Below are 20858 nucleotides of genomic sequence, written 5' to 3'. Positions count from 1 at the left end.
CAAAATAATTTTGGATAAATTTTACTCTAAGGATCTTAGGTAGTTCCAGAATATCAAATAATAAGAACATCAGAGAAAACTAGAATTTGTGGTATCAAAACTACTTTTTAAACAGAGTTTAAAACAGTAATTTTAAAATTTGTAACTTTTTATAAAATATATATTTTAAATTGAATGAGGTACCATAAATCTCTAATTCCAGAAGTTGGAAGGCTGGAAGAAGAATATCATAGGTTTGAGAGTACAGTAATGGAGTACAGTAATGGAGTGAGAATCTACTTAAGGGTAAAACATAAAGTAGGGCTTGTAGGGGAGGGTGTGTAGCTCATGAATTCAATACCCAGTAGCATAACAAAACGGTGTTTTAAAGTTTTTACCAATCATTTTCATATTAACTTTAGGAATGGTAATTGATTATAGTTTCTGGTATGATTTTCATTGTTGTCATCAAGAATTTATTTTTTCATTTTAATTCATTGCAAAATCATGTATTTATTATTATAATTTTAAAATAATTTTATTGCTTCATTATAGTCTCACATACTGTAAAACACTTTGACAGTAACATACATGCACACACCACTTCATGATAGAAATAATATACATCAATATCATTAAGGCAATATACAATAAACTCAAAGCCAACATCATTTTGAATGGGAAAAAACTGGGGATTCCCTTTAAAATCAGGAACAAGACAAATGTGCGCACAATCACCACTCCTTTTTAATATTGTCCTCGAGACTTTTGCCAGAGCAGTAACTCAAGAGGATATCAAAGAAATCAAATAGAAAATATGCAATTAGAAATATTTCTATTTGCAGATTACATGATCCTATACTTAGAAAACCCCAAAAACTCAACCAAAAGACTACTAAAGCTCATTAACAAATTCAGCAAAGTAGTGAAATACAAAATCAATCTAAACAATGAAAATTATAAACCACTAAAGAAGGAAATTAATAGGCAGAATAAGTATCAAAATTAACCTTCTATCAAAAATGACCTACAGAATCAATGCAATTTATATCAAAATACTGATGTCATTCTTCACAGTCCTAGAAAAATCAGTCCTAAATTTTATATGGAGAAACAAAAGACTCAGAATAACCTACACAATTCTCAGCTATCAGAACCATGTAGGAAATATCACAATTTCCAACTTCAAATTATACTACAGAGGTATAATAAAAACACCGTAGTATTGGTGTATACAGTACAGACTGTGAAGCTACTAGAGAATGGCATAGATCCAACACTCCAATATATAGACAAGGCAGAAACTTTCTCAACAAGACCCCCAAAGATCAGGAAACTAAAATTAGAATTAATAAGGGAAATGACATTAAAATAAAGTTTCTGCTCATCAAAAGAAACCATCAAGAATCTAAAGAGAAAGCTTACAGATTGGGAGAAGATCTTTGCCAGCTATCTCTATGACAGAAGACCAGTTTCTAGAATGTGCTAAGAACTTAAAATATTTCACACTAAGAAAATACATAATCCAATCAAGAAATGGGCAATTAAATTGAACAGATAGCTCATTAAAAATTAAAAATCCCATTAAAGCTCAGTTTATTTAGGAAGTAAACCAGTCATATCTGTCTCCAATTGAAGACACTGGTATTGTCACCAGTCCTGTTGTCTCTGGTCTGTTTTAGTCTTAATACCTCTTTCTCTTGACCAAGGGCTTCTCAATTGTCAAGGAGAAATGCTTATTTGAAAATATCTTGTCTGTGCACATTTATTAAATTTCAAAATGCTTATAATTTTTCTAAATGTTAATAACCTGTTGGGTGAAACTTTGACCCATAGTGATCAGGAGATACTATATTTCTCTTAATTAATTAATTAATTTATTTATTAATTAATTAATTTATTTATTTATGGTGGTACTGAAGTTCCTGGAAGCCCTTTTACCTCTGGGCTATACTTCCAGACCTATTATATATTTTTTGAAACAGGGTCTCTTAAGCCAGCGCAGCTGGCTTTGAACCAGCATGATTCTCCTGTCTCCACCTCCTAAGCACAGGGATTACAAGCGTGCGCCACCATGCCCGGCTTTCTTAATTTTTTAAAAAGAATGTTCTGAGACACATCTCATATGGTTTTATATGTGTTAAGCTGAGTTGTTATCAATGCCAAGTTAATAGTACATCTTTGCTTGACTTCTTTTATTTTACCTTTTTTCTATCATTTACTTTTGATTTCAATATTTCTACAAATAATACATATATAAACTGATCACTTACATAGCATTAATCTCATTACTTTTTTACCTATCAGTCTTAATTTGTGCCTTTTGAACTTAATTTGTGCTTATTTCATATCCAAATGCATATTCAAATGCATTAAGTTTTTGACATCACAGAAAACTCAAAATAATTTACCCAATTATAGTTTTTCAATAATCCGAATTTTAGCTACACTTCTCTCCTTATACAACTTAAGGTTTCTTGCCCATAATCATTTTTGATTTCTCATGCTATCTCCCCACAAAGTATTTCATAGAAATCTGTACCAGTATTGGGAATAACCTAGAAAGATTTGAGACAGCTCTAATTATTAATAAATATATTTTAAAAATCACTGTATAGAAAGAGCAGACCTGGGGAAGGACTTGGTTTCTGCCAAGAAGCAGGCAACTATTCTAATGTAAACTAACCTAGTTAAAGGTAATTAGGAAGTCCATAGAAGAGGGGAACTAGGACTTCCTCATTATAAAAACAGGTTTACATGATAAGTGACTTGAGGTAAGAGGATGGGAGGAGGGGGTCGACCCTTGGGAAAGGAGAAACCTGGGCATAAACTAAGAGTTTAGTGGAAAAAGTAAGGGGAGGAACTTTACAAAGACTTTACCTATGTCATAGTTACATAGAAAAAAGCAGGATGAAGGATGTCGTGTCTATAAAAGGTCTGTTCTATGTTTTATATTTCAGTGATTTCATTCTAAGCACCCTCTACCCTGGGTAACATGAGGCTGTAACTATCTTCTGTATTTCTATCTTTTTAATAAACTCCTTTAAATCTTCAGCAAGAGTCTGGGCTATTGCATATTTATCTTTAGCTCAGGACAAGAACCCACAATTTTTGTGTTTGAGAGGAATTGTTTCTAGGGGTCTAAGAAGGTCCCTGGGGACTGTTCCCCTAAACAGTAATGGTAACCCCTAAATGGTAACATTCATCTTTCAGTGTAACATCTCTTTAACCAAAACAAAATCCTTAACATTGTTAAACCCCAAATACCCAAAAGTTGCATTTGAGCACACTTGAAAAAATAATCACATAATCATACTCCCAAATCTCATCTATTTTTATGCCATAATTATACATAAAAATAAGGTGTTCATGGCATTGGACCTTAATATTTATAATAGACTTCAACTTTGTGTGAAATTATGAAATTAGATCTTACCTTATACTGCGTTGAAAAAATGAAATCTATAAAATTTGCCCTTTGTCTGTTGCTGCTATAGTAGAATACCTTTACCTGAGTTATTTGTAAACAATAGAAATTTGTGTCTTAAATTTCTAAAGTGTAGGAAGTCCAATATCAAGACAAGGGAAGATTAAGTGTCAAGTGAAACCTCACTCTGTTCTTCCAAGTGATGCCTTTTTACCTTTCTTCTAGAGGGAATGATAACTGTCCTCACATAGCAGAAGGTATGGAAGGGCAGAAGGGCAAAAGGACAGAAGAACAAGAGGGCAGAAGAAGAAAAAGAAAGAGAAGAATGGCTAAAATATTTAGCTAGTTCCTTTCAACCCTTTTATAATGCACTGTTCTTTACATCAAGGTTCTACTCTCATTAATAAATTACTTCCTGAAGGCTCTGCCTCTCAATACTATCCCACTGGGAGATCAGTTTCAACATATAAATTTTGGAGGGATACATACATTCAAACTAATAGAATTCTGCCTCTACACCTTATATCTTCAGAGATTACTAAACACCTTAAATTTGAGAATAGCTGCATTTTTTTCATTTTTTAATATATTTTTTGTGGTACTGGGGATTGAACTCAGGGGTATTCTACCTCTGAGCTATACCCCCAACCCAATTTTTTTTTTTAATTTTGAAACAGGTTCTCATTAGTTTACTACTTCCTGAGGCTGTCCTTGAAACTGTGACCTTCCTGTCTCAGCCTCTCAAATACTGGGTTTACAGGCATATACCTCCACATCCAGCTGAGGATTTTTTTTTTAATGTAGTCTGACAGTGGTATAACTTAGTGTACTTTTTAAAGTACTTATTGCTGAGTGTCACTTTAAGAAATTCAAATTCAGCCTGGTGAGTGAGATTTGTAAAAGTCCCCTGAGTTGACTTTGATTCACAGGTAATGTTAAGAACCACTGGAAGGAAAGGTAAGTCCTATTGTTTAACCTTCCTGGAGAATAAGGACAGAGGATAGGCTCCAAATGCTCAGTCAGTGGTGCTCCACCCAGAAACTAGCCTTCTCAATTTGCATTTGCCTCCCAGGTTGAAGGTCAGAACAAAGAGACCTGCAGAGGTTTAGCTCTGTCTACCTGAAAAAGCCAGATTTTTCTTCTAAACTAAGTATTTTATCCTGGAGTCATACCAAACACATATCTTGGTTTAGTTTCACTGTTCTGTTTTTGTTAAAAATAATGTCAGATAAAGCACTTTACCTGACATTATTTCCAAAGATCTCAGAAAATGAGATCTGAGGGATTCATTTCTTTCTTTCCAGAAAGTGATAATCTTCACTTCTTTTATCAACCATCACCTCTTGAGGAAAGCTACTTGTACATTAAACTTCTTGTAACAGTCTTTTCTCAGCAAAAGAGACTCCATAAGGCCTACATTTGCATAATTGAAGGAGACTCCTCAGGGCATTTTTTGAGCATGAGGACACACAGCATAGATCTTATGCAAGGTGATTTACTGCTCCTACTTAGACTAAATTCAGATGAATACTCATCCTACTAAGTGAGACAGGAAAGAAAATTGACTTCCAAAGAACAACTTGCTTAGGGTATGCTGTTAGAATGTTTTTCTTTTTATTTTACTTCTTTTTGTTGATGTTATATCACATCTAGTTTGTTTTCCTTTGTTAAATTCTGTTGTCTAACAGAGCCTTTACAAATTAGCCCCTTTATCTTCCTTTCTGGTGTCAGCTACTGATGCTCCATCTAGACTGATTCTTGAGTCTGACTAGTGAAAAGGGTTTTTTGGGGGCTTCCCTCAGGAAATACAAGTTCAAATGGGGACACTGTCAGAATGCAGTTGAACAGACTATTCACACTCACCCCAGTTTCCAGAAAATGAGAGGACTTCATCCTTGGATCCTGAGAAACAGTACATTTACAGTCACTGTATTTGTTTTTATCATTTCATGAATCTTTGCCTATAGGTCTTAATACCGGGTATTTCTATTGACCAATAAAGAATAATAGCTCTTTGCTTATTTAAAAAATCTTCAGATACTTTTAAAGATTTATATGACTTATCTACAGATCCTACTAAATACAGCAGAAAGGTGGGGACTCTGCAGATTGACCACAGTAACAATTATGATTTTATATTCAATAAAGTCTGCATTTCCCTTGTAGGGGACAGATTTTCTTCACTCATCTTTAGATTCCTGACTGAGAAACATAAAGAAAAATGCATTAACAGAAGAAAGACATAACAAATTTACTTAATATGTGTTTTAGATGACATGTGAAACTTTAAAAATAAATAAATAAATGACTTATATGATTATCATAAAGGCTTCCTAAAAAGCCCTCAAAGAAACAGAGAAAACAGTATTTTCCTGCTAAGTTTGATGAATAAATAGATAGCTGTTCAGATGCAGGATGAAGAAAAAAGAGGCCTCTTATAATAGTGATAAACTGGGTCAACTTAGGCTGATTTGACCAGATTCTTTTTTGTGTCCTGTCTTCCTAGATAAGGACATTCTTTCTTCCAGGTCTTTGGAATTCCTTTGGAGTGAGGAGCTTCTGTGCTAATTCACAAGAAAGTTAGGGAGTTCTTTTATGGTCAGAATGATAGGAGAAATTTCAAAGTGACCATCCTGCTTCTGTTGTTTCTTCGAATGTCACAGTGTCTAATTTTGGAGTATCATCTTCTAAACCTTATCACATTTGGTTTCAATATGGTTTGAGTATGTCCTTTCAAAGATCATATGTTGTAAGCTTGGTCTTTAGTGTGGCATTGTTGAGAGTTAATGGGACCTGTAAGAGCTGAGCCTCATGAGAGTTGACTAGAGCAATGGGGCACTATCTTTAGAAGAGATTAAGGTATTTCTAGTGGAAGAGTTTTGGGGAGAGTTACAGCTTTTACCCTGACCACTGAGTTGTTCTCTAGCTACTTTTCTCACTATGCCTCCCTCTCTGTTACATTCCTGCCATCATCTACAACGAGGGCTTCACCAGAGCAAAAGTAATGCCTTGCCCATGCCTTTGAACCTCCCAAACTGTGAATTAAATAAACCTCTTTTTGTTATAATGAACACTGCCTGTAGATTCTGTTATGGTAATGGCAAACCAACTAGTATACCCTTTCCATGGTTCTATTGTGATAGCTAGTGAGAGCATTTGTTCTGTGTGATGTCCTAAATAGCAGGATTGCTAAAGCATGTATTTTGCCTGCACCATAGGTCTTTGTCAGCAATCAAGGCATTTGTTTTATTATCTTAAAATTTTCCCTTCTTTTTATGCAAATATTGCCACCTTTGCCCTAATTTTAAGCACTGAATTTTACAGTAATAGTATATTTGCAGAAGCATAAAAATAAATGTAGAGCTAACATAAGAAAAAATTGATATTACAGTGAACTACATAAAGTATTTAGTACTTGAACATTTTAATATTTAGTATGATACATGAAAATAAATTGAATAAGCAAATAAATAGGTAAATAGCATACTTTATTAGCATAATGATTTGATAAATTTTTGTTACTGAGGAAAAAAATTAAAAGATTTTTGTTTAATAAATATCCACATATTTTACATATCTTCATTTGATTATAAGGCTTGCTCATTCATGATCATTTAAATATTTCATTCACTTATTTTTTTGTTAATTCTTACATTAAAGTCACTGGTTTATCTGTAACATACTTAGTATTGAAACATATTTGAATTATTTTTAAATGCTGTAGAAATGAGAGTGCTATATCTGGCTCTAACAACTCTCTAAGGTGAGTGGATATTGTTTACCTATAAGACTCTTCTGGAAACCTTAATAAATTTAGAAATTTAGATCGGATGTGGGAGCTACTGAAATCTAAGATAATCTATCTATAAATTACTGAAATTAGAGTTACTGGGCATAGGCCATTCACTCTACTAGATGACCTTTCTTTGAATTCCCACAACTCTTTTCAAAATGTGATGAAATTTACAAGATATAATTGGATATTTTTTGGAAACTATAAAAAGGGTTGAAATTCCCATTATGGTATGTGACAGATGGAAGACAAAACCACAGAAGCAGATTAGGCTCAATGTTATAAAGATTTCAGAAACAAGCTGGTCATTGAAAAGGCTTTGCACAGGCATGGGTTTTCCAGCTCAGTTTAACTAGCTCTCAAAGGAGCAGACCTCCACAAACTAACACCTGGGTTTTACATCCAATTTTGTTGTCTTAAGGAGAGTGCCAAGATGAAACCAACAAGGAATTTTCAAGTGATTTCAGTTGCAAAACATAGTCTACCAAATACTTAGGCACAAAAATATCCCTCCATATGTCTTCTTCCAAGAAGAATTTATTCTTCTTGTTCTAAGACTGAGCACTTCTAACTATTGTGAAAGACATTTAAAGAAGTAGCAGGAGATGATAATTTTAGAAAAATGCATAGACATTTCCATCTTGAAGATTATTTTCTTCTAAGAATATGTCATCAAAAATATTTATTTTGGACTTCTGGGAAGATAGCGGCGACGGAGAAAAGCGGCACTTACAAGTCCCGATAACAATCCAACTCTACTACCACAAAACCAGTGCCTTTCAGAGCCAGAAAACACACCAGCAAAGAAATAAAAATGGTAAATACAAGGGACAGAGAAAAAGAGCTGGAAAAACAAGACACCGGAAAAAAACCAGCCCGAAGTGCCGCGCTCGCGTGGCGCGGAGCGGCCGGATCAGCCGGAGCGCCCAGAGCCGCAGCGCGGATTGGGGGGAGCAGCGGAGAGGAGCGGCCTGAGCAGCCGGAGCAGCCAGAGCCACATCACGGAATGGCCGGAGCAGCCGGAGTGGCCAGACCTGTGGTGCAGAGCAGCCGGAGCAGCGGTTCAGAACAGCCGAGGAGAGCGGCCAAAGCAGCCGAGCGGAGCGGCCAGAATAGCCGGAGCAGCCAGAGCCGCAGCGCGGATTGGCTGGAGCGGCGGCGCGGAGTGGTCGGAGCCGCAGAGCGGAGCAACTAGGGCAGCCGGAGCGGAGCGGCCTGAACAGCTGAGCGGAGCGGCCAGAGCAGCCAGAGCTGCGGTGCAGAGCGGCCTGAGCAGCCGGAGCGGCCAGAGCCATGGTGTGGAGCACCCAGAGTCGCAGTGCAGAGTGGCTGGAGCGGTGTAGCCTACATATCCCCTAGCAGCACCAGGCTCCAGAGAGGAGGGAGACTCAAAACAGAGCTCAAATCCAGAGAGGAGGTACTCTGGCCTCGCGGCCTAGGATGCAGAAGCAGTGTCTTACTGCTGGCGGCAGCGGCGAGTTCACAGGACGGCCCTAGACCAATCCACTCAACCAGCAACCAGGCGCCTGAGAGGAGGGGTGGACAGCGAGCCGAGGTGAGCAGGTGCTGAACAGCCGGGTGGCAGTCAGCAGTTTTGTTGGTGCAGGGAACATCTAAAGCTCCCAAGGGCCGGGTACAGCACAACTGGCAAGGACTCAGAGCGGAGTTCAAAACCAGAGAAGAAATACACCGCATCACAGCCGAGGGCGTGGCAGTGGTGCCATATTGCCAGTGGTGGCAGCCGCGAATCCACCGAGTTCACTACAGCTCCATCAGCACACTCAACAAACGTGAGTCAAATTGCGGTCCCTAGGGGAGAAATCCCAGTACTGCACTCCCAGGTACTTGCGCAGATAGTCTCCCTGGGTCGGAGATTTTAGCAGTGCAGCCCAGTGGGGGAATGGCATTGGCAGAGATATCATACCATAGTCACAACTCCCCACTGGAGAACGCCCAACTTGGCATCCCCCACGGTCTAAGCAGCCTTGATTGACTCCCTGGGTCTGAGACTTTGTGATACAACCCAGTAAAGGAGTAGTGGTGACTGAGATACCACAGACTCGAGATCCAGAGCATCTTAAGTGAACTCGTAGTGACTCAGGGAAGAACCCAGAGAAGGCACAAACTTCCAAAATCATGGGAAAGAGAAATAACAATGGAGCAGTGAATGCCCACAACCCCACAACATCAGAATCTGATAACACAGAAATCCAAAGATCTCTAGAAGATCAAATTAGGAAAATAACTTTAGAAATAATAGAGGACTTTTGAAAAGAATTTAGAGAGAGTCAAAAAGAGATAAAGGATGCAATTAATGAAGTAAAGGCCTCAATTCAAAGTATAAAAAACAGATTAGACCACATGGAGAATAGAATCTCGCTTCTTGAAGATGATCATTCTAAAAATGAATGCATAGTTTCTAATTTAGAAAAAAAAAACCCAACAGCAGGAATCTGACATTGAAGAAATATGGGCCCATTTCAAGAGAGCTAACCTAAGAATAATTGGAATAGAGGAGGGAAAAGAAGGTGAAACCAAAGGGATCAACAATCTCTTCAAGGAAGTAATAGCAGAAAAATTTCCAAACATAGAGCAAGTGGTCGATACACAGGTCCAGGAAACTTATAGAACTCCCTTTAGACAGGATCAGAGAAGAGGATCCCCACGCCACATAATTGTCAAAATGACCAATGTGGAAGCCAAGCAGAGAATCTTAAAGGCAACAAAAACAAAAGGCCAAGTGACATACAGAGGCAAACCAATTAGAATCACTCCAGATTCCCAAACCAAGTTATGAAAGCCAGAAGGGCTTGGAGTAACATATTCCAAACTCTGAAAGAAAACAACTTCCAGCCAAAAATTTCCTACCCAGCAAAACTATCCATCAAATTAGATGGGGAAATAAGAAGCTTCCATGACAAACAGCAACTGAAGGAATTTATGTCTTCAAAACCACCGCTAGAGAAAATACTCAAGGAGATTAACTGCAAAGAGGAAATGGGTAATACACGCCAGAACCAAAGAAACAAGAATTCCCATCCAGCAGACAACTAAGCAAAGAAGAATAAACAGTATCTCAAACAGAAATAAGATCTTAACATGTTGGGAATTAAAAATTATCTCTCTATAATCACACTGAATGTAAACAGCCTCAACTCCCCAATAAAAAGACATAAAGTGGCAAAATGGATTAAAAGCCAGAATCCATCCATCTGCTGCTTACAAGAAACACACCTTACAAGTAAAGATAGGAACAAACTCAAGGTAAAGGGCTGGAGCAAGGTAATCCATGATAATGGTACTCGAAGACAAGCAGGAGTAGCAACTATGATATCAGACAAGTTAGACTTCAAACCCAAACTTATTAGAAGAGACAAAGAAGGTCACATTTTACTGGTAAAAGGAATAGTCCAGCAAGAGGAAATAACAATAATCAACATCTATGCCCCAAACATAGGGGCAGCTACTTTCATAAATCAAACTCTTTGTGACATGAAGTCACACATAAATCCCAACACAATAATACAAGGAGACTTAAACACACCTCTCACAATACTAGACCGATCTTCCAGACAAAGGGTCAGTAAAGATGTCTCAGAACTAAAGAACACCATTAACCAAATGGACCTGTTGGACACATATAGAATATTTCACCCAACTACAGCAGAGTTTACATTTTTTTCAGCTGCTCATGGAACCTTCTCCAAAATAGATCACATCCTGGGACACAAAATGAGCACTAGCAAATTTAAAAAATGTTACATACTTCCCTGTGTCATTTCAGACCATAATGGAATGAAACTAGAAATAAACTATAAGAAGACCCAGAGAAACAACATAAACATGTGGAGACTGAACACCACACTTCTGAATGAAGAATGGGTCATAGAAGATGTAAGAGGTGAAATCAAGAAATTTCTAGAAACAAATGAAAATAAAGAAACAACATATCAAAACCTCTGGGACACTTTGAAGGCAGTATTAAGAGGAAAATTTATAGTACTGAGTGCTCACATAAGAAAAACAGAAAATCTTCAAATAAATAGCCTTATGACACACCTCAAAGCCCTTGAAAAGCAGGAACAATTGAACCCAAAAGCCAGCAGAAGACTGGAAATTATTAAAATTAGACCAGAAATTAACGAAATAGAGAATAAAAAACAATACAGAAAATCAACAAAACCAAAAGCTGGTTTCTTGAAAAAATTAACAAGATTGATAAACCACTAGTCAACCTAACTAAAAAAAAGAGAGAATCAACCCAAATTATGAAGATAAGGGATGAAAAAGGAGACATTACTACTGACAGCGTAGAAATCCAGAGGATTATCAGAAACTACTTTGAAAAACTATACTCCAACAAAATGGAAAATCTGGAGGAAATTGACAACTTCCTAGATAAATACAACCTTCCTAAACTGAGTCAAGAAGATATAGAACACTTAAACCAACCAATAACAAACAAAGAGATTGAAATAGCAATATAGAGCTTACCATCAAAGAAAAGCCCAGGACCAGATGGTTTCCCAAGTGAATTCTATAAAACCTTTATAGGAGAACTAATCCCAATACTACTCAAACTATTTCGGGAAATAGAAAAAAACCGGGACTCTCCCAAATGCATTCTATGAAGCGAACATTACACTAATACCCAAACCGAATAAAGACAGTTCAAGGAAGGAAAACTACAGGCCTATATCTCTGATGAACTTGGATGCAAAACTATTAAACAAAATACTAGCAACATGCATTCAAAACCAAATCAAGAAAATCATTCACCATGACCAGGTAGGGTTCATCCCAGGGATGCAAGGCTGGTTCAATATATGAAAATCAATCCATGTAATTCATCATATAAACAGAATCAAATACAAAAACCACATGATCATCTCAATAGATGCTGAAAAAGCATTTGATAAAATTCACCATCCATTTATGATAAAAACACTGCAGAGAATTGGATTAGAAGGAACATATCTCAAAATTATTAAGGCAATCTACAATAAGCCCACTGCCAACATCATATTAAATGGGGAAGAACTTCAAGAATTCCCCCTAAAAACTGGAACGAGACAAGGATGTCCACTATCACCATTTCTCTTCAATATAGTACTAGAGACTCTAGCCAGAGCAATAAGGCAAGAAAAGGAAATCAAAGGAGTACAAATAGGAAAAGAAGAACTTAAGCTTTCACTATTTGCAGATGACATGATACTATATTTAGAAAACCCAACAAACTCAACCAAAAGGCTTATAGAACTGATCAACAAATTCAGCAAGGTATCTGGATACAAAATCAATCTTAAAAAATCAGAAGCTTTTCTGTACACCAACCATAAATACATTGAAAAATAAATTCAGAAAACACTTCCACTCAGGATCTCCCACAAAAAAATAAAATACCTAGGAATAAACTTGACCAATGAGGTAAAAGATCTCTACAAATAAAATTATAAAACACTGAAAAAAGAAATCGAAGAAGATCTTAGAAGATGGAAAGACCTTCCATGTTCATGGATTGGCAGAATAAATATCATTAAAATGGCCATCCTCCCAAAAGTGATCTACAGATTTAATGCAATGCCCATTAAACTACCAAGGTCATTCCTCACAGACATAGAAAAATCAGTCCTTAAATTTATCTGGAATAACAAAAAGCCCAGAATAGCCAAGGTAGTTCTCAGCAACAAAAACCACGCAGGAGGAATCACAATACCTGACTTTAAACTATACTACAAAGCCATTGTAATAAAAATAGCATGGTACTGGCAAAAGAACAGATATATAGACCAATGGAGCAGAATAGAAGACCCAGAAACAAGTCCACACACTTTCAGCCAATTGATTTTTGACAAAGAGGCCAAAAACATACACTGGAAAAAAGATAGCCTCTTCAACAAATGGTGTTGGCAAAACTGGTTAACCATATGCAGAAAATTGGATGTTAATCCCACTTTTTCACCCTGTACAAAAGTCAACTCACGATGGATCAAAGACTTGGAAATTAAACCAGAGACTTTGAAGCTCCTTGAAGAGGGCATAGGTCCAACACTACAACACATAGGGACAGACAAACATTTCCTCAACAAGACCCCAAAGGCACAACAAATTAAAAGGAGAATCAATACATGGGATTGCATGAAACTGAAGAGCTTCTGTTCAGCAAAGGAAACTATCAAGAATCTCAATCGAGAGCCAACAGAATGGGAGAAGATTTTTGCCACCTACACCACTGATAGAGGACTAATATCTAGAATATACAGATAACTCAAGAAACTCAACACTAAGAAAACAAAGCATCCAATAACAAAACGGGCAAATGAACTAAATAGACACTTCACAAAAGAAGAAATTCAAATGGCCAATAAATGCATGAAAAAATGCTCAACATCACTGGCAATCAGAGAGATGCAAATCAAAACTACCCTGAGATTTCACCTAACTCCAACTAGAATGGCCATCATTCAAAACACAAACAACAACAGATGCTGGCAAGGATGTGGAGAAGTGGGAACTCTAAGACATTGTTGGTGGGATTGCAAATTAGTGAAACCACTTTGGAAAACAGTATGGAGAATCCTCAGAAGAATGGGAACACACCTACCATTTGATCCAGCAATACCACTGTTGGGTATCTACCCAAAAGAAAAGAAACCAAACTACCAAACTAATGCATGTGTATCTATGTTCATAGCTGCACAATTCACCATAGCCAAACTATGGAACCAGCCAAGATGTCCATCAACAGATGAATGGATTACAAAACTGTGGGATATGTACACAATGGAATTTTACTCAGCCATCAAAAAAAAAAAAAACTCAATTACATCATTTTCAGGGAAATGGATGGAACTGGAGGACATTATGCTAAGTGAGATAAGTCACGCACAAAAAATAAGAAATCAGATGCTTTCCCTAATATGTGTGAGTTAGGGACAAAAGAGGAGCAAACAAGACAACCTAAAGGAGGAGAAATGAGGGGGGAAGAGGAAAATCTCTAAAGCTCACAATGTACTTAAACATATCGAAGTCAATCACTAAGCCAAGCAAGGGAGGGAGGGAGGGGGAGGGAATGGGGTGGGATTTGGGTAGGGGTTAAATCAGCAATGAGTACATGTTTGTACACACAAGTTTTTTACCCCAATAAGTTGTATGAATATAATGCACCAATAAAAAAAATTAAAAAAATATTATTTATTTATTTATTTTTTATTCCTAATTTTTTCATATTTCATTTTTTCTTTATTATTATTATTATTATTATTATTATTTTAATTGGTGCACTGTATTCATACATCATAGTGGGATACATACTTTTGTAGACATACATGCACACATTGCCCAGTCAGCCCCCACCCGATCCCCACCCCATTCTCTCCCTATCCCTCCCTCCCATGCTTGGCTTAGTGATTGACATCTAGTATTATAGCAATTTATCAAAAATTAAAAATGATAATCTCACATAACAGTTTCATTTGTCTGATACCAAGCTTTTGATGACTTAAAGATAACATTTCAGTATTTCTTTTTGCTTTCTTTCTTACCAGAGAATCTATTTTTTCTATTTTTTAGGTGAAACTATCATATATTTATATATTTATTTTTTAGAAAAAAAATCTATCCTAATATAGAATATGGACTCTAGGTACCCACAACGATCTTGAAAAAGAACAAGGCTAGAAGATATATATTTTCTGATTTCAAACCATATAAAGCTACAATAATTGAAACAGTGTAGTACTATTCTAAAGGCAGATATATAAACCATTGGAGTTAAATAAAAGCCTAGAGCTAAATTCTTCCCTATATTGTCAAGTTATTTTTGACAAGGTTTCCACGTACATTTGGTGGTGGAAATAATAATCTTTTAACTAAATATTGTTGAAAAATAATAATTACATGGAAAAGAATAAAATTGGACCCTTACCTAACACATATACAAATATTAACTCAAAATAGATAAAAGACCTAAATATAAATCTTAAGACTATAAACTTTTAGGAGAAAATCTGGGTCATAAAACCTCACAACATTGAAATTGGCAGTGATTTCTTCGTTATGATTTCAATGGCACAGGCAACAGAAGAGTATACAAACTCCCTAAAAAATAAAAAACATATTGTATATCCAAAGACAATGTAAACAGAGTTAACAGTTACTAATAGAATGGGATAAAATATTTCCAAATGCTATATCTGAAGGTATATTAATATTCCAACTAGAATCCTAAAAAATTAACAACAATAAAGGCAAACAATACCCTTTAGAGATAGGCAAAAGACTAACATAAATAATGAATCTCCACAGATAACCAATCTTAGTTGTCTATTGGATGGAAAATCTTGTTTCTCTAGTTCTGATGTGTGTTACCTATTTCTTCTTTGTAGTTAATCTCTTTGAGTATTTTCTCTAGTGCTGGTTTTGAAGACATAAATTCCTTCAGTTTCTGTTTGTCATGGAAGCTTCTTATTTCTCCATCTAATTTGATAGAAATTTTTGCTGAGTAGGAAATTTTTGGCTGGAAGTTGTTTTCTTTCAGAATTGGGAATATGTTACTCCAAGCCCTTCTGGCTCTCATAACTTGGTTTGGGAAGTCTGGAGTGATTCTAATTGGTTTGCCTCTGAATGTCACTTGGCCCTTTGCTTTTGTTGCCTTTAAGATTCTCTGCTTGGCTTCCACATTGGTCATTTTGACAATTATGTGGCGTGGGGATCCTCTTCTCCGATCCTGTCTAAAGGGAGTTCTATAAGTTTCCTGGACCTGTGTATCAACCTCTTGCTCTATGTCTGGAAAATTTTCTGCTATTACTTCCTTGAAGTGTTTGTTGATCCCTTTGGTTTCACTTTCTTTTCCCTCCTCTATTCCAATTATTCTTAGGTTAGCTCTCTTAAAATGGGCCCATATTTCTTCAATATCAGATTCCTGCTGTCGGATATTTTTTTCTAGATTAGAAACTATGCGTTCATTTTTGGAATGATCATCTTCTAAGAGCGTGATTCTGTTCTCCATGTGTTCTAATCGGTTGTTTGTTCTTTGAATTGAGGCCTTTACTTCATTATTTGCATCCTTTATCTCTTTTTGGCTCTCTCTGAGTTCTTTTCGAAGCACCTCTATTATTTCTACAGTTATTTTCCTGATTTGATCTTCTAGAAATCTCTGATTTTTTGTTTTATCGGGTTCTGATATTGTGGGGTTGTGGGCATTCATTGCTCCAGTTTTATTCCTCTTTCCCATGATTTTGGAAGTTTGTGCCTTCTCTGGGTTCTTCCCTTGGGTTACTATGACTTCACTTAAGGTGCTCTGGATCTCGAGTCAGTAGTATCTCGGACCCCACTACTCCTTTACTGGGTTGTATCACAGAGTCTCCGACCCAGAGAGTCGATAGAGGCTGCTTTAGACTGTGGGGGGTGCCAGGTTGCATGTTCTCCTATGGTGTGATATCACTGCCACCGCCCCTCTCCCACTGGGTCAAGTCCGAGTGAGTACAGTACTGGGATTTCTCCTCTGTGGCCCGCAATTTGACTCACTCTTTCTTGAGTACGCAGATGTAGCTGTACTGAATTCAGTGAATTCGGTGCTGCTGCCACTGGTGGCAATATCGCGCCGCTGCTACTCCTTCGGCTGTGGGGCTGGCGTTTTTTTCTTGGTTTTGATTTCCACTCTGAATCCGTGCAGCGTGTGCTGAGCTCGTTCACTGGGAGCTTTGGATGCTCTCTGCGCGGAGAAATCCCGCCTGGCTGTTCCGCAGTGGCTCCCCTCGGCTTGCTGTGGCTGTCCCGTGAATTCGCCGCTGCCGCCGGCAGTATGGCGCTGCTGCCATGTCCTCGGGCGTGAGGCCACGTCCTCGGGCGTGAGGATCTCCTCTGTGGCTCTGTTCTCAGTCTGCTTTCTCTCTGGAGCCTGGTGATTTTTTTTGTTTCTCTGGTGATGTTGTTTTCTGGCTTTGAAAGGCGCTGATTTTGTGGTAATGGAGATTTGTTGTTAGCAGGGCTCTTAAGCCCCGCTTTTCTCGGTCGCCATCTTCCCGGAAGTTCCTTTCAAAAAATATTTATTTTAAGAAAGTTTTTTTTTACCTTATGACATAATGATTTAAAAGCAGCCACTTTAAAATTATTTGAAAAGGCAAGATGGTTAGATAAACTATTTCAAAATAAATGTACTTTTTCATTTTTATTTAAGAAATAATAGATCATTCAAATATAGATTTCTTCACTATAGAGATTAAGTAGAAATTTCCATATTAAATTTATTTTTATGTCTAAACTTTTCAATTAAACATTTAAAAAGTACTATTGATAAATTTAGCTCTTATAACTATGTGCTTACCTAAATTTAGGGTTTCCTTTTACTATGTGAAAAGAGAGAATGAAAATATGGAACAACTAATGGCTTTTACCATCCTAATCATTCTTTCTTATTTTTAAAGCTCTATCAGTTTGTGGATTTGATGACCATTATCTTCCATGTGTTTCAATTAATTCATATAACAAAAAATGTACTTGTTTATGTCTATAGCAAGTAATTTTCATATAAAATCTGAAATCTTAAATATAAAGGAGACATGATGACTAAATGTAATATAATAAACTGAATGGGATTAAAAAACAAGAAAACGACTGAGGAAATATGAGTAAAATATGGACTTCATTTAACAAGAGTATATCAATAATACTTATGACAAAAGTTTCATCCTGTCTTAGTAATTTTTTACTGTTATTATCAAAGGACTATAGACTATCAGGCTTCTAAACAGCAGAGATTTACTTATCAAGGTTCTAGCATAAGAAGTCTATGATCACGGTATTCCTATTGGTGGGTCCAGTGAGGTACATCTTCTGAGTTATAAACTGCCATTTTCTTCTCACATTGTAGGATGAAGGTGAGAGAATTCTCTAACATATATTTATAAGGACACTTATGTTGTTAATTAATCATTTACCTTCATCATCTAAGTCTGCCTCCTAATACCACATTGAGGTTAGAATTTTAACATATGAATTATAGGAAAATACAAACATACAGTTCATGTAAACACAGTCCATGTAAGTTCATGTAAATTTCTATACTACCATTGCATTGTTTCATAAATCTACAAAAAATCTAAAATAAAGTTTAGTACCAAAAAAAATGTTTATTTCTGTGGATAGTATTACTGTTAATACACTATTTCCTTAATAATAGCATATCTTTCGAGTCCTAAACCATAGTAACATGTAACCATATGTAATACAAATAAGAGTGAAACAGTAACTTGAAATAACAGTAAGTATAAAATAGCAAAGGATAAAAGAAAGTGAAAATTTTAAATAATGATGAAGCATCAATTTATTATTAGCCTAAATTTTTCCTGAATTATTTAAAATTTATAAAATAAGTTTGCATCATTTATTTGTAATTCATCAAGAATAACTTATTTTGTTTATATAAAAATCTATTTTTACCTGAAAGTTCTATGGTGAAAGCATACCCTCTCAATTGGACTATAGGTATATTATCTAATTGTTTTTAAGACTTGCAAATTCTTTAATAAAGCTATACATTCACCCACTTGCCTGAGATAAAATTTCATTTTATAACAAAAAATGAACACTTATAAATAATTTTTATTCTAGTAGATCATGTGAAATCTCAAATGTTTCTTATAAATAAGAGCTTATTTTATGAAGCCATTTAGAAAGGAATATACCATGTTTGACATTAACTGTTACTGCATATAAGACAAAAAATATTTGTATACTCATTCAAGCTTACATTCTAATTGCCATGAAAAAAGGAACTATATTTTATGAGATAAAGACAGTAGGGAGTAATTTATGTTAAATAAATAAAACAGAAGGCAGTACATGTAGCAATATTCTCATAATTAGAGACTCAGGACCACTGATAAATTTAATTGCCATGGAATTAGAACTGGTTTCAAGCAAGGCTTGAAGACTTTATAATCTAGTAAAGTAGGACTTAGTTCTAGTAATCATGCACTACTCAGCTATTTTCACTAGCACACTCTCACTAATGTTACTCAGCTATCCTCACTTGTAGATTCTCAGTGGTAACAGCAATTACCTATTGAATGTCACACTGCCACATACTCTTTCAATATACATTAGCTATCTCATTAAACATTTACAAGTTCTTATGAGTAAGCTCTCAATATTATTTCCATGACATTAGAAATCACAATTAACTTGCCTATATAATATAGAAGAGGGCAGAGCCAGGACAGAGAAAACATAAAACCCTTAAATGGTTCACTCTATTGACACCATAAAGCAGAGATATTTTGAAAAGTGGTACAATGTAATACTATGTGGACACTAAAAATTGTATTTAAAATATTAATAAACTGGACGTGGTGGCGCATGCTTATAATCCCAGTATTTGGGAGGCTGAGACACTAGGATTCTGGTTCATGGACAGCCTCAGCTACTTACTCAGGCCCTTTGAAACTCAATGAGACCTTGTTTTAAAGAATAAAGAATAAAAAACAAGGCCGAAAATGTAACTCAGAAGTAGAGTGCCTCTGAGTTTCGCTCCCACTACCACAAATAATATTAATAAAAGTTATACTAATTAAAATTGATAGAAACTATTACATAGTTTTATATATTAGTATATTAAATAATCTAAATATACCTAGATGCATACGTTAAATACATAAAAAATCCACATTAAATTTACTGTGCTTAACTCTTCTTGGTAATTGACTTGGATTTGCTTTTTTTTCCCTGCCTACTTGGTTTTGCTAAAATATCCACAGTCTTTACTTTGAGTATGTTATCTTGTAAAATTTGGAAAAGACATAAAAACATAAAAGTAAATTCTGCACAAATCTGTTTTGTGGTTTTTAATTTGCATGGATGTATACTTAGAAATAATTGTTTCTTAGAAATAATTGTTTCTCATAATTGTATTTATTACTGAGTAAAAATTAGAATAAATTTAATGCATTTGAATAATAAAGTTAACTTGGAAAACAGAAAGCAAATGAAAGTATAGTTTTATTAGACATTGAAAAATATTTTAAGATTTTCACCAATCTCATAGTCCTTGTTTTGTATAAGTTTTCATTATTTTTAAAGTGAAGTGGGGGAAATAAGCTATTTTCTATTTATTTCAGTAAGAATAGTGTGTGTGTGTGTGAGTGTGTGTGTGTGTGTGTGTGTGTGTGTGTGTGTGTGTGTGTGTTTGCTTATTGAAGGATGAAGTTTAATTTTAAAAAGTAGCTCAAGTTTTAGACACCAGTCATGTCTGGATAGATATGGTTTGAAACCAATCTCATTTAAAGGTTTCATCACAGATGCTAATGTAGCTTGAGAAGTTTCACGATTGAAAGTAAGAATATTTTAATACTAATTTATCTTTATTTTGTTATGTGATAACTGTAAATATTTCTTTTAAATAATGGAGTTGAGAATTGTCGGCAAGATGGCGGTGGCCGTGGTCACAGTAGAGACCATGGCCCCTGAAAAGGACATGCATTCCTTGGAGAAACCCTGGACACCACATTTTGGTTTAATATCTGAATGGGACAACTTAAGGAGACATTTTCAGCCATGACTTCCTATCTAGAATACAGTAGAGAGAGTGGATAATGGCAGAATTAGAAGCAAGATGACAAGGAGGCACACGCCACGCAAGAAAAGTGATTTTTGGAAAAG

This window comes from Muscardinus avellanarius (assembly GCF_963383645.1).
Source record: "Muscardinus avellanarius genome assembly, chromosome: 7".
NCBI classification, from domain to species: domain Eukaryota; kingdom Metazoa; phylum Chordata; class Mammalia; order Rodentia; family Gliridae; genus Muscardinus; species Muscardinus avellanarius.
The sequence above is the reverse complement of the archived record's forward strand: the minus strand, read 5'-3'. Positions refer to the sequence as shown.